The 15,565-nt window shown below is 39.2% G+C and overlaps 1 protein-coding gene across 5 annotated transcripts in view; it reads right to left on the reverse strand.

Annotated features, from left to right (window-relative positions):
• Positions 1-4,822, reverse strand: part of AIM2 (absent in melanoma 2) — a 60,650-nt gene extending 55,828 nt beyond the window's left edge. The window contains exons 1-2 of one of the 5 annotated variants that reach the window (XM_077156583.1): positions 4,174-4,822; positions 1,488-1,584 (exon numbers count right to left, since the gene is read on the reverse strand). The gene's annotated coding sequence lies outside the window, so the exon portion shown is untranslated. Of the gene's footprint in view, positions 1-1,487; positions 1,609-4,173 lie in introns of all 5 variants that reach the window. The other 4 variants (XM_077156584.1, XM_077156579.1, XM_077156581.1 and 1 more) reach the window with 4 other exon arrangements.
• Positions 4,823-15,565: the final 10,743 nt, after the last annotated feature.

Raw genomic sequence — 15,565 nt, forward strand, 5'->3', positions numbered from 1 at the left:
AACCTGGTATTTAGAGACAAGAATGAAGCTGATTAGGTCAGGATTAAGGTAATTCAGAATACAGGGGTAAGGAAGACATTGTCTGTATTTTTGCACTTCCTGTACTTTTTAAGACCAAAGGAAGAAAGGTTTATTTTGCCCAGAACCTATGTTTTTTTGTAGCACATAATCTAACTCAACATGTCTGGATAGATCATTTAAACAATCCAAACACAGGGAGCCCAGAATAAGAATGAGGGCCTTTGATCCTGCAAAACTTAAAGTAATGCCTGGATACACTCCAGAGTATATTAAGCAGATAATCAAAAAGTATTGGCAAAGACCCTTGAGAGATGGGAAATAAAATATGGAACTATTAAACTTTACCACTGGGGAAACCTGATACTGTGTCAGACATCAGAGACACCCAAATCAATAGGCCAAGCCCTTGATCTTGAGGCTTGTTCTTGTGAAGTTTATGTATGTAGCAGAGAAACTTAGTCTACCTATAGGTATCCCTTAGGGTTACTTCCAGAGGACTTCTTTTGTTGCTCAGATGTGGCCTCTCTCTTTCTCTCTGCAAGTGAAATTACTGTCCTCCCCCCTATGTGAAACATGACATCCAGGGATGAGAGTCTCCCTAGTGGTGTGGGAGATGACTGCGAGAGATGAGCCTGGCCCTGGCACCTTGGGATCAACAATGCCATCCTGACCAAAAAGGGGAAAAGTGTAACAAAGTATCAGTGGCTGAGAGAGTTCAAATAGAGTCAAGAGGCTACCCTGGGGGTCACTCTTATGCAAGCTCCAGTTAGACATTGTTACCTACCATAACTTGCCAACCTCCAACCAAAACCATTTCTGCCAATCCTAAAGAACACCTGGGGTGTTATATAAGATTCTACAAAGGTTCCATTCACTAGGATAACTCTCCAGAAACCTACAACCTCCAGATGGGCCCCTAGACCAGATAAGTCCTGAAACATAAAGGGCCCAGCCTCTCCAGAACATCAACTAGTTCCATCCCCTATCCCATATTATCAACAGCCCCTTCCAACATGAAAAAGTTAGAACGGACATTGCCCAAATACCCCTAAACAGTGGGAAAAAGATCAAAGGTGATGGTGGAATTGTACAGAGAAGGTAGGGTTCAAAAAATGAGGATGACTGCTGAATTGTTATATTTGTTATATTCCTTTTAATTTCCAGTATCTTAGAGCAGCTAGAAGTAAAAACCTAAAATTGTGGAATTGTAACCCAAAACAAACTCTGAAATCTGTTCTACAGCTAGTTGTTATGATATGCTTTGAAATTTATTGCTTTTGTATATATTATTTTTCACACAAAGAAGAAAAGTCAATTGTGATGATAAATGCACAGCTATATGATGATATTGTGAACCACTGATTGTACACTTTGGATGATTACATGGTGTATTAGCTAAGGTTCTCTGGAGGAACTGAACCAGCAGGAGATATTTGCAAATATAAAATTTATAAAGGTGTACTAACCATGGGAATGTAGAATCCAAGGTCTCTATAGCAGTCCGCGAGCTGGCAGCTCCAATGAATGTCCTCAACAAACTCTCAGGAGAGGCTGACTGGGCAACTGCGGGGATATAAGAATCAAGGTCTGCAAGGCAGACCACAAACTGGCAGCTCCAATGAATGTCTTCAATGAACTCTCAGGAAAGGCTGGCTGGTTAAAGCAGGAAGAGTGATTGTCTCTTCTGAATACTCCTTAAAAGTCTTCTGGTGATTATATTAAGCGTCACTTGTTACAGAAGACACTCCCCTCAGCTGATTGCAAAGGCAACCAGTTATGGATGCAGCCAACAGATTCATGAATTAAATCTATGAAATGTCCTCATAGCAACAAACAGCCAGCACTTGCCCAACCAAACAACTGGGCACCACCACTTGGCCAAGCTGACATATGAACCTGAACATGACATATGGTATGTGAATATAACAGATATATATATCAACTTAAAAAAAATAGAAAAAAGATCAAATGGAAGAACGAGTTTCAATAGCAGCAAAAGCTCAAAACATAGCATAGGAAGCAGAGAAATTAGATGAAAACTAAGAGGAAGAGTGATGTCTCATAGCTTTTAATTAGAGACATAATTGCTTCCTTCTTTCCTATTACTTTCTTTGCCTTTGGAATGCGTGTATTTTATCACTAGGTTCTGGGCAACCATTACATATATGGCTTGCAAACCTGCTCTGACAGGCTCCGAGAGCAGTCTCAGCCTGTAACAGAAACTATGTACTCCAGAAAGGGATATATGCAAGAAAGTAGTGTGCTCTGAGATTGAAACTGGGAAGAGGTTAAGATTTTTAGAATAGTGATTAAAAACTAGATAGTTCAGGCAATATAGAATCCTCTACTTTTCTTCCTAATACAGATTGTGTGCCAGGTTCCCTCATGATAAGGGTGGACCAGATTATAATTGACGGGGTTGGCAAAATGGATGATCAGCGCAGGAGAGTTAAGCCTGTAGACTACAGCTAATGTCTAAAGAGAATACTTTTCAATTCTTTAGATGGGGAACAGGAGGGGTGGCCATGGATGGACACAGAGAACCTTCTTTTATGGCTCCCTCAAAGGATTTTATCACTACTGCCACAGTTAATCCACCCAAAGAACCATCTTATTATGTTTTAGGTTCTCCATTTCCATTCTACCAAGGGAAGTTCTGAACTCTCCTCGGATCTAATGCCTATCACTCATGTGAAGTTGTGAAGAAGTCTTCCGAGACTTTAACGAGTTTATTCTCCCAGAAGGAGATTATAGGTAATAGTACAATTATAGTATTATTCTTTCATCAGTTATAACAAATGTACCATACTAATGCAAGGTGTTAATAAAAGGTGTTAATGATATGGGAACTCTGTATTTTCTGCAATATTTTTCATGCAACTTTTCTAATAAGAAAATTTTGCTTTAAATCCAGTTCCTATGCTTTTACAGATAACAATCTAAAGCATGAAAATACTGAAAAGTTGAAGAAGAAATAATGGGAAGAGTTACATTATGCAAATACTAACCAAAAGGCAGATAGTATAACTATATTACTATCAATCAAAGAAGACTTTGAGACAAATAGCATCATTAAGGATATCATTTCCTTACAATGATTAAAGATTAAGTTTACCAAAACAATATACCAATTCGAAACATGTAGGTACCTAACAAAATAGACTCAACAGATACAAACAATAATTGATAAACCTTCAGGAATAAATTGACAAATACACCATGATGATGGGAGATTATAGCAAATTTCTATCAATAAATTATAGCTCAAGTATCAAAAAAATCCGCAAAAATATAAAAGAGCTGAATAGCACAATTAACAATTTTGATCTGATGGAACACTTAGAAATATTTATTATATATTCAAAAGAACTATAAAAGATGCCTTGGCAAATTTCAAAGAATAGTTATAATATGAAAATAACTGGTTTCCCAAACTCCAGGAATTTAGCCATGACTGTGGGAAAACTGGGGTCCAACCTTAAATGGACTGAAATACATTTTCTGACCTCTAACAGACTAGAGGAAATAGAAATTACTGTGTAACAGAAAAATGTTATAAATCCACACTCCTTGCATATCTGAGTTTGTGGAATGAGAGTTTATCTGCTGTGGGTTTTTTTTTTTTTTAATTGCAAGAACTCTGTAAAATACAATTTTGTGCTCTGATGTTTTTAACCAAATATCACAGAATAGGCCTTTTGACACGCCATTGTTCTTGTATTTTTTCCAGGAATCGCTCCCCAGATCCTAAGTTTCTCTCTCTCCTTCATAAGCCAGATATCAAAAGCCCTCTTCTAAACATAAACTCATGTCAATAAGCAACCTGGAGGTCAACACACCCAGAAAACCAGAATTCCTCTTAGGCTCATTCTGGGTCAAGTCCTTGAACAATTTATTCCAACACTTGCTGCGGCCAAATGCATTTCCTTTTATTAAAGTTTTATTTCACCTTATGGTGAAATAAAACATGGCATCTGTTCCTCAGTCAACTGAAGGTTTAAGATCAGATTGCCTACAGCTCTTCTTTTTTGGATATAGTAAATACTAGCCTTTCTTCCCACCACAAAAACCCATAATCACTATTTCTCTTGATGTTCAGATTAGCAACTGATTCCCCTGAGATTTCTGTAGAAAATTTCCCAGGGGCCTTACCTTACTGGCTCTCTTCCACAACAGCCTAGCTGTGAATTCAGAGTTTCAGGGACGACTGTTAGCTAGAACTAGCTAGAGCTCTTCATTAGTTAGAATGGTGGGCCATGGTAAGAAGAGATTTTGAAAGACAAGGAAAAAGTGCTACTGGCTGTTTCACTTCGAAAGTTAACCAGCTCTTGCATTTAACAATGTGCAGGATTTTAAGGCTCCTCCCATCAAAGTTCTTAACTTTCTGTTTCTTGTCTTAGACAAGTCTGACCAGTTTTCCTCCCAACTTGAAATTTCAGCCAAAGACATTTTAGCATGAAGAAATGAAAGCAAATAGCTCCTTCTCTATTTTGTTTCCTAAATTTTAAGGAAGTTCACAACCTAGAGTACTGGTTCTCACAGTGTGGTCCCCGGGCAGGCAGCATCAGCGTCTCCTGTAAACTTTTAGAAGTGCAAATTTGGAGGCCTTACCTCAGAACTACCGAATCACAAACTCTGAAGATGGCATCCACAAACAGTATTTTAAAAAGCTCTCCAAGGTGATTCTGCTGCACAGTGAAGTTTGAGAACCACTGCTCAAACATTCCTTTTTGTCTTCCATATGGGCCAGTAGATTCCCATAGCCTTGGTTGAGGCTGTTTGTAATTATGGTTAAGTCATGCAGAGAAGTGAGTGAGCTGATAAATCCTGCTAGATAATCGAAGGAGAGGAAGTAACTGGAGGAGATATCGGTGATCATATTAGCATCATGTGTGCTCCATACCTTGGAGCAGGGCAAGGTAGAGCTGAGATAAAGTCTAGATAACCTAACCCAGGGTTTGGCACAAGTTAAGTGTCAGGTCTCCTACAACTATCTCCCACCACAAGTGCTTGTCCTGCATGGTGTCAACCTAAATGTAAAGTAAAAGAAAAGCTGACAGATTGTATTAAGAAATTTAAACTGATATTAAATTCATTCATTTATCTGTCCCTTCATTCAACAGATATTTATTTAGCATTTATGTGCTCAGCTTCATCTCCTGGAAATTTTAAGTAGTTATAGCAGGCTTTCTTAGCTCTCCATTCCTTAAGCAAGAGTTTGGAGGTAGTTATAGTTTTCTTGCAGATGTTTTTTGCCATTGCCTCGGATTGAGTCCTAGCAACTGTAATGAATACAACAGTACTGAAAAATATGAGTTTGCCCTTGGACATTGAGGACTAGTACTTGAACTGCAATATTACTATGGATCGTTTGGGCTGTCTGGTATGCACACGATCTGGAACTCAAATCCCGTAAGAAAAGAGCTCACCATGTCTTGTAGGAACTGAACTCGTCTTGGCCACTATAGTGATCATGCCTCAGGGTTAAGAACGCAGTCCCCATCAAGGCAGACTTTCCACGCAGACTTACAAATAAGCACCTATTATTCCTATCCTGAGTACAGACACTGGCAAAGCCAGCTATCTCAACTCCTCTGGACCCCCATTTTAGGCCCCATTCTAGGGTTCCAGGCAAATTGTAGTTGAACTACATGCATTTTGTATATATAAAATGTATTTTATAAAACTGGGTAGTGCCAAGCTATTCAGTGAGATACTGCTTCTCCAGATGAAACTGAAAGTGTGATTATTCATCTCCTTTCCTAAATCAAGGGATGGTTCTCTGTTTAACATAAAAACATGAAGGATGCAAAAGGTCAGAAGCAACTTTTCAGGCTCAGAACCCCTGATATAAAATGGCCTAGAAGTGAGGAAAAGAAAAAAAATCAAGGCCATGTTCATCTAGCTAGATTTCAGGATCAAGAGGACATTTTGAGCACACGTTTTAATTCCACCCCACCCTTCAAATGCCTCCTTTGTTTCCATCTATTTTATTACAAAATTTAAATCATAAATTTGAAAATAATTTGGGATTCCACAAACCATGCGCATATAATACAGCAAACTTAACTGATAAATGTCATATGTGTTCAGACTGCTCCACTGGCTGGCTGTTCCCCTGTCCCTTTTCCTCTCCTCAGCTCTCCCTATTCCCTGAGACACAACAATATTGAAATAAGACCATTCAATAACCCTACAATGGCTTCTAAGTGTTCAAGTGAAAGGAAGAGTCGCACGTCTCCCACTTTAAATCAAAAGCTAGAGCAGGGCAGTAGTAAATAGCCAAGAACTGTACAGAATTACTGCTGGGGGAATATCAGTGACTGGACACACAACATACACCAGCCTAGATCCAATGGAACAGCTGAGACCCCACACAGAGGGTTCTTCTCCCAAGCTGAAGAGGACTGCACCCCTCTCCCATGGGCATGGCAGGCTGGCTCCCCAAGGGGAAAGGAAACAGACTTTACTAGCAGCAAGGGCTTAGCTCAACCAATCTCCAACTGTGGAATTATTTAACAAATTCTGACTACTGGAAACAGGCCTCCAGCACAGATAAACCTGGAATAAGCACTAAAGGAACTAGGAGTTTTTGCCTCAGCAGCTAGGGGACAGGGTTGACAGGAAAAAAAAAACAAAAAACAAGCAAACAAACAAAAAGGTTTTTGAGTTGGACAGCACAAAATACTGGAAAAGGGCTGAACCCCAAGTAGAGAGGGCACATAGAGTCTGGAGATACACAGAGCCATGCACTAACTTAAGCTCTTGATTAACAAACCTGAGGAGCAGGAGTTTGGTTCTGAAAAGTACATTTTTTGCTTTTTTTTTTTCACTCCTTAACAGCTCATTAGATAGAACCAGAAGCACTCTCAGACTCCAGCACTGCTCCAGGCAAGGGTGGAATCAAGCTTGTCTGAGAGACAAAGTAACTAGTCAGATGAAAGAAGTTAATTCCCTAGAGGGTGAATCTTCCCCAAGAGGAAGGTGGGGCCCAGCTCAAGTGGAATTGCTCCCTCAAGGAATTCAAGCCCCAAGGACTGGAAAATTGAAGCAATTAAAGTGATCCTTCAACCTCTACTCTGCCTCAACCACACCCCAGCAGGGACAGTCCGCTGATATTAAAGGCACCACATCACTTTACACTGGTGGGAAGTGATGGGCAGACAAGCACCACATGCTGGGCAGGACAGGAAAAGCAGAGTCTAGAGGCTTCATAGGAAAGTCTGACAACCTGCTGGGTCTCACCCTCAGAAAAAACAGATGCTGGTGACTCTTTGCTCTTGAGACACGGGCCTATCTGGTCTGGGAAAAATCTGACTGGGGTCTGTAATATCTGAAGAGACCTTCCTCAGAAATGTAAAAAAGGCTCCATACAGGTAGGGCAAGAAACAGAAAAATAAGAACTGAAAAATTGTGATCAGTTAAACAGAACCTATGCTAGAGGTCTAGAATAAGTTGAACTGAATGTCAAAGAACAGATGGAGAACAAAGCCATTCAGCAAGAAAATCCTAGGTAAAGGAGTGAAAACAAGCTCCAGAGTAAACTAATTAAGGAAACCAAATACCTAGATGCCAGCAAAAAATAATGACTCATACCAGGAAAATCAAAGATATGACCCAGTCAAAAATATAAACCAACAACTTCAAATGAGATACAGGAATTGAAAACTAATTGAGGATGTTCAAACAGACATGGAAAAGCATCAACGAGTTTGGGGAGGATATAAAGAAAATATGGGGAAAACAAAAGGAAGAAACTGAAAGTTTGAAAAAATAAATGGCAGAACTTATGGGAATGAAAGACACAATAGAAGAGATGAAAAACAATGGAAACCTGCAAGAATAAATCAATGACTAAGCTGAGTGAGGAAGCATGCCGAAAGTGGAGCTAGGCCAAAAGCTAGGCCTCTTGCTCCAACAGCCAAGTTGTGAATACAAAGCAAAAGTTCTTAAAGGAAATTAAAAGTTCTACTCCAATGAGCACACTTACAAAAAGAAAGTGGAATAGCCTTATTGCTGATATGGAGAGAGTTTTGGTGATCTAGATTGAAGATTAAACTAACTACAACATTCCCTTAAATTAAAACCTAATCCAAAGTAAGGACCTTATTCTCTTCAACTGTAGGAAGGCTAAAAGAGTGAAGAAGTGGCAGAAGAAAAATCTGAAGCTAGCAGAAGTTGATTCATGAGGTTTAAGGAAAGAGGACATTTTCATTACATAAAAGTGAAAGGTGAAGCAGCAAGTGCTGATGTAGTAGAACCCACAGCAAGTTATTCAGAAAATCTAGCTAAGATCATTGAAGAAGGAGACCACTCTAAACAACAGATTCTAAATGTAGACAAAACGGCCTTCTACTGGAAGGAGGTGCCACGTAGGACTTTCATGGCTACACAGGAGAAGTCAGTGCTCGGCTTCACCACTTCAAAGCAGAGACTGACTCTCATTAGAGGCTAATGCAGCTGGTGACCTTAAGTTGAAGCCATTGCCCGCTTACTATTCCAAAACCCTTAAATCTCTTAAAAGCTATGTTAAATCTACTCTACCTATGCTCTACAAATGAAATAACAAAGCCTGGATGACAAGACATCTGTTTACAACTTGGCTTATTTGATATTTTAAGCCTGCTTTGATACTACTAATCAGAAAAAAAAAAAAAATTCCTGCTCACAGACAGTGCACCTGGTCACTGTATGACCTCTGTGGAGACATACAATGAGATCAATGTTGTTTTCATGCCTGCCAACATAATATCCATTCTGCAACCAATGGATCAAGGAGTAATTTCAACTTTCAAGTCTTATTAAAAAATTCATTTTGTAAGGCTATAGCTACCATAGCTAACTATTCCTCTGATGGATCTTTTTTTAATGCAGTTTTATTGAAATATATTCACATACTGTATAAATACCCAAAGTGTACAATCAATGGTTCACAGTTTCATCGTATAGTTGTTCATTCTTCACCACAATCAATTTTTGAGCCCTTTCATTATTCTAAAAACAAAAATAAAAAAGAACACCCAAAACCTCTGATAACCCTTATTCCCCACTGTTCATTTATTTTTGTCCTTATTTTTTCACTCATCTGTCCATGCACTGGATAAAGGGAGTGTCACCACAAGGTTTTCACAGTTACATGGTCACATGTAAAAAATATAAAGTTACACAACCATCTTCAAGAATTAAGCTACTGAATTATGTTCAACAGTTTCAGGTACTTTCTTCTAGCTATTCTACTACACTAAAGATAAAAAGGAATGTGTATATAATGCCTAAGAATAACCTCCAGAATGACCTCTGACTCTATTTGAAATCTCTCAGCCACTGAAACTTTATTTTGTCTCATTTCTCTTCCCCATTTTGGTCAAGGGGCCTTTCTCCATCCCATGATGCCAAGTCTAGGCTCATCCCCAGGAGTTATGTCTCATGTTGTCAGGGAGATTTACACTCCTGAGAGTCATGGACCATGTAGGCAGGAAGGCAGTGTCCTTACCTGCTGAGTTGGCTTGGAGAGAAAGGTGATATCTGAGCAACAAAAGAGGTTCTCTGGGGTGACACTTAGGCATAATTATAAGTAGGCTTAGCTTCTCCTTTGTAGCAGTAAGTTTCATAAGTGCAAGCTCCAATATCAAGAGCTTGGCCTGTTAAACTGGTAGTCCTCATTGCTTTTGAGAATATGAAGAACTCCCCAGATGGGGAAGTTCAATATTTCTGTATTTCCTCCAGTCCCTCAAGAGGGCTTTGCAGATACTTTTTAATTCTCTGCCCAAGTTACTCTAGGATGTACTGTGGCATCATACTAATAAACAAGCTCTCACTCCCTTTTCAAGATTCCATGTAATTATGGTGGTTAAATAAACTGACCATACAAGTTAAATTACACAGTGCTACAGAAAATATAAATTTTGTACCTTGGATGGATCTTGGCAAAATAAATTGAAAACCTTCTGGAAAGGATTCACCATTCTAAATGCCATGAAGGACATTCACGATTCATGGGAGCAGGTCAAAATACTGACATTAACAGGGATGTGGGATACCAACAGGAAGAAGACAGAAACATCAAAAGAAACAGCAGCAGGGCGGCCCATGGTGGCTCAGCAGCAGGCAGACTTCTCGCCTGCCACGCCAGAGACCCAGGTTCGATTCCTGGTGCCTGCCCATGCAAAAAAAAAAAAAGAAAAAAACAGAAGTAAAGAGGTGAGAACATTTAAGAGGAGGAAGTGTTCAATATCAAACGTTTCTAGGAAGACAAGGACTTAAAAGAATCTTGGATTTTGTTTCAAGGGAAAACAGTTTTAGTGGAATAATGGGGGTAGAAATTACATTGCAATGCCTGATAAATGAGGAAGTACAGACAATGTTTTCAATACTCTGGCAGTTTAATTGAAGGCAATGAGTTCTTTCTACAGATGTGTCAAAACTGACACATATGAAAACTTCGTTTAGGTATAGAGATTACAAGAAGTTTAATTTTTACCTCCAGCCCGACTTAAAACTGTGGCAGGAAGATTCATTTGAAGAAACAGAGCCTGTTATAAGAATACCAGAACAAAAGAACAGCTGCTATTGTATGACAGGGACAGTCCTAGCCCGGCCTGCCATCCTTTCCTGGGACCTACATATACATCTTGCACTCAAAATCAAATGTGTTTGCCTGGTGAGATAAAGTCATCCCCTTAAATTGGATGGCTTGAAAAAATAAATTGGGTAGACTGAAGTACTAATGGTCAATGAAAGGGAAGGTGTATTAGTCAGGGCTCTCTAGAGAAATAGAATCAACAGGAGATATCCGTAAATATGAAATTTATTAAGGTGTCTCACAGAACCATGGGAATGGAAGAGTCCAAAATCCATAGGGCAGGCTGTAAAGCTGGCAGCTCCGATGAAGGGTCTGGACGAACTCCACAGGAGAGGCCTGCTGATTGAAGTAAAAGTGAAAAAGTCTATTTTCTTTCTTAAAAGCCTGCAACTGATTGGATCGTCTTGTGGGCGATGTGCCTTAGTTGATCGAGGTATAATCAGCCACAGATGCAATCAACTGACTGTTGATTTAATACACCAGCCTTCTTGTTGATCAACCAGCCACTAAATATCCTTGCAGCTACAGTCAGGCCAATGCTTGCCTGACCAGACAACTGGGCATGATCACTTGGCCAAGTGATGGCCAGAACTGAACCATCACAGAGGGGGAAGGGGTATGGGATGCATGGTTTTTTCTTTTTAATTCTTTTTCTGGAGTGATACAAATATTCTGAAAATGCCCATGTGATGAATATACAACTATGTGATGATACTGTGAGCCACTGATTGCACACCACGTATGGACTATATGTGTGTGAAGATTGTCAATAAAAATATTTTTTAAAAACTATTGCCTAGTAGATAAGGGGACTGCTGGTACATTCCTTCCCCTGTTGACTAGAACCACTGTCAGCCTGGACGAAAAGAGACAGAAAAGGGACAGATGGAAGGAAAAGTCACTTCCAGGGCAGAACCATGGAAGCTGAAGTCTTTACCAAAGACATCTTCATAGGCCAAAAGAGTGAGCCTACCCATGTGTGTGGAAAGGAATGAAGTTCTGACAAAATTGTAAAAGTGGGAAGACCAAAGTATACGAAGTACTGAGCCATGTGCTTCATCTCATGGTCTCATATAAAGAGAAAATGGGTAGGACCATGGGCCAAATGAGAAGCTCTATTTGAACTCATCATGCTCCCATCTTCAGAAGCTAAAAGGACAAGCCAAGAGAACACACTTTCTTTTTGTTGCTACTTCCTCAAGCCTGATGGCCAGCCTTTAAAAGACACTGCACAATGCAACTACTAGAGTGCCCATATTAGCCCAGAAGAAATTGAAAAGGGAAGTTGATGCCCAACAGATGAAAACTTGCCATCTGGAGCAGAAATGTTCCAGCAGAAAGGGATGACCGCTGGTATAGTATGCAGTGCAGGATTAGAAAGGATGATAAAGAAGGGTCCTTGTGTCACTGATTCTACAATAGTCAACATTCAATAGCTACAATTTTTTGGTTGTGATTTGTTTAATATGGCTTCCCTTGCCTCTTCTTTACCCATATCTTGGTGCCAGGATTTAAGGATTAATTTATTATATGTTTATTTCCCACCTCAACTCCTATTCAGCCTCATTTGTTTTCCATTTCTCTTTTTTCCTCCTCCTACCTTTTGAGACACCCCATCTTATGTCCACCCCCACAGGCCCAAGTGTATTTAGGGGGTGACTATTTTTGCTGACTACTTTGAATATGAGGCCAAGTTCCCTTAAAAAAGAGAGACAGAAAAAAGCCCACACTGCCTGCTTCGATCCCTAAAGTCCAAATGATTAAAAAACATATTGTTTGAGGAAAGATCGTCTCTAATGGGCAGTATACATGGAAACAAATCTGCTTTTCCCAAGTGAAGTTGCTGACAAGCCATATGGCTTGTCTATAGAGAGAAGCAGAGAGCTCTATAAAGAGAGGCAGAAAACCTCTCTCTGGGTGATCCCAGGACCATGCTCCAGGGCCATGCAAGAAAAAAAAAAGCCTTTTTTTGCATAGACTGTGTTAATAAAATACTTATGAAAACAAAACCAGGGTTTTGGGAGAAGTTGATTCCAATTCACATGGATGACTCTGAGAGGTTCAAGATTTCAATGGAAAAAGTAACTTCAGATGTGGTAGAGAAGTGGAGCCTGAAGATGTGACTGAATTGCTGCAATCTCATGAAAAAAATTTTAATGGATGAGGAGTTTCTTCTTTTGGATGAGCAAATAAGTGGTTTCATAAGATGGAATCTAGACTTGGTGAAGATGCTGTAAACATTGTTGAAATGACAACAAAGGGTTTAGAACATTAGATAAACTTAGTTGCTAAGGCAGGGGACAGGGTTTGAGAAGACTGACACCAATTTTGAAGAAGTTCTGTGGCTAAAATGCTTTCAAACAGCATCGCATGCTATGAAATCTTTTGTGAAAGGAAAAGTCTAGTGATGCAGCAACCTTCATGTTGTTGTCTTATTTTAAGAAATTGCCACAGCCACCACCACCCTGATCAGTCAGAGACATCAACACTGAGGCAAGACCCTCCACCAGCCACAAGATTATGACTTGCTGAAGGCTCAGATGATAGTTAGCATATTTTAACAATAAAGTATTGTTTAATTAAGGTATGCACATTGTTTTTTAGACATAGTGCACACTTAACAGACTACAGTATAGAGTAAACATAATCTTTATATGCACTGGGAAAGCAAAAAATTGTGTGCAGTGTTTTATTGCAATATGTGCTTTAATGCAGTGGTCCAGAACCAAACCCACAATATCTCCAAGGTAGGCTTTTCTTTGAGGGTGGCAAAGTGGTGAGTTCTAAGGATTAATTCCTTCTACATCTATTAACTGTCAATCTTCTGAAATCCTCAGGAAAGCTCCTCCTCCAAAAGCAATACAGAAGTCTTCAGGGCTAGTTACCAGTGTTCTTTATTTTTCTTCCTTCTGAATACAGAATGGGTGCATTAGACGGCTTTTAATTCAGCATCAAATCATCCAAAATCTTAGTGCCTTATAACAACAAACATTTCTTGCTCACAGGTCTGTGATTTGACTGTGGCCTAGTGCGGATCAGCTGGGCTTTGCTCCAAGTTCCAGATCAATACACATATGACTCTCAGACTGAAACTCTGGAGGAGAGCAGTGACTACTGGGGGCCTGCTTTTCCGCTGGATCACCAGTGCAAAAAAGAGTGAAACGATAAGCTGCCTCTTACAGCCTCTGCTTGGGGCCAGCACAGTGTCAAGTCCACCACAGTACTGGCCAAAGCAAGTTCCAAAGTCAGTGGAAGGAGGAAGTGTCCTCTATCCCTGGGGGATGGGAAGACAGAAAATTATGTCCTAAGAAAAATAATTCTCAATCTTCTACAGTGGGAATGAACTCTTCAACCCTCCTAAATACAGGTATGGCATGTTACTTGTTAGAGCCAATGAAATACAAGCAGACAGCTGGTGTATTTCAAACATTTTCCTTTCCACTGCTACAGTGTCCAGCAGCATTCTACATGACACAATCCCTGTCACTTTGCATTCCTAAATGAGGATGATGTGGATCAAAACATCTCCCAAGACAGACAGGCAGTAAAAGCAGAAATAAATTCTCTTGTTTTAAGCCACTAAAATTTTGAGGATGCTTGTTACTACAGCATAACCTACCTATCCTGGCTGATGCAAAGAGGACAAAGTTTGATTATGTCCTTTTAATTACCAACTATCAGAGTAAGGAATTGTGGACTAGTAATCTCCACTGTGGCAAATAAGCTCTTTTTTTTCCTTTTTTTTAATTTTTAGTATCATTATGGACCCAGAGATTTTTATTGATATAATCAAGGACAGACATCACTCTTTTTGATGCTTATATTGTCCATTGGAGAAATTTGGCCATTGGGAGACCCTTCAAGTTACAACCCTCTGACAAGGCTCTATTAATCTTTAGCATTTCCATGTATTCTAATACAAGAAGATATTTTAAGCACACCTCAAATTTTCCCTGCCCCAAACATAGAATAAACCATTTCTCCAAAGAGCTCTGGTTCACTTTAGTAAGAATATTATCTACAAAATAAGATCTGAATGCCAGAGGTGTTCCCTGCTTGTTAGGACATAACAGTTTCTAGGAATTCATTGAACAGGGTGTGCCTTCTTGCACCCTGTCTGTCTCTGTCTATTCGTCTGTCTGTCACTCTGTTTCTCTTTCTATATATATATATACATATACACATATAATCTAGACTTTTAGATTATATGTAAACAAATTAAAGGTAGACTTATATAGAGTATACTGTATGTAGTACATGATATATATAGATTCATATACAATCATATTTTTATGTGTGTGAATGTTTGTGTGTGTATGTGTGTATAAAATCTTGCATTCATATTAATATTTCCAATTCAAATTTTTCATCATAGAGCTATTTCCCTTTTAACTGAAAATCTTTGTTCTTAATAGTATGAACATTTTTATTTATATGCTTGATTATACAGTATAAAAACTTTTCCAAATTACAATATTGACAAACTACCGATTGAAGTTTAAGATTTTCTTGAGTTCTTTTTGTCATTAGAAAATGTCACCAAAAGATATACAGAATCCTGCGTGCCAAAGACGATGAGATAATTCTTTTTACTCTGTATTTACCTTTATCTATTTGCTAAGAAGTTCCATTCATTTGCTACAGTTTTTACTTGGGGAGACATAATATATGCAATTAAGACAGAGAAATCCAATACAAAGTAAAGTTGTCCCATTTTGTTGAAGATGCTCCTCTGTCCACAAAACCCCCAACCCAGTCTCCTTCTGGGGAGTCACCTGATGAATGATCTGTAAGGGCCAATATCATGAATCCTTGGACAGCTTCCTCTATCACCTCTCCCTACTTTTGTGATCACTTATGTTATTCTCACAGCTACTGTTCCGTCTTTTATTCTTAAACTACAATGACTTTCCTGCCCCAGAGATGACTGGGAAAAGTTTAAGTACTTAGTATTCCTACATC

The sequence above is a fragment of the Tamandua tetradactyla genome, chromosome 4, assembly GCF_023851605.1.
Source record: "Tamandua tetradactyla isolate mTamTet1 chromosome 4, mTamTet1.pri, whole genome shotgun sequence".
In the NCBI taxonomy this organism is placed as follows: domain Eukaryota; kingdom Metazoa; phylum Chordata; class Mammalia; order Pilosa; family Myrmecophagidae; genus Tamandua; species Tamandua tetradactyla.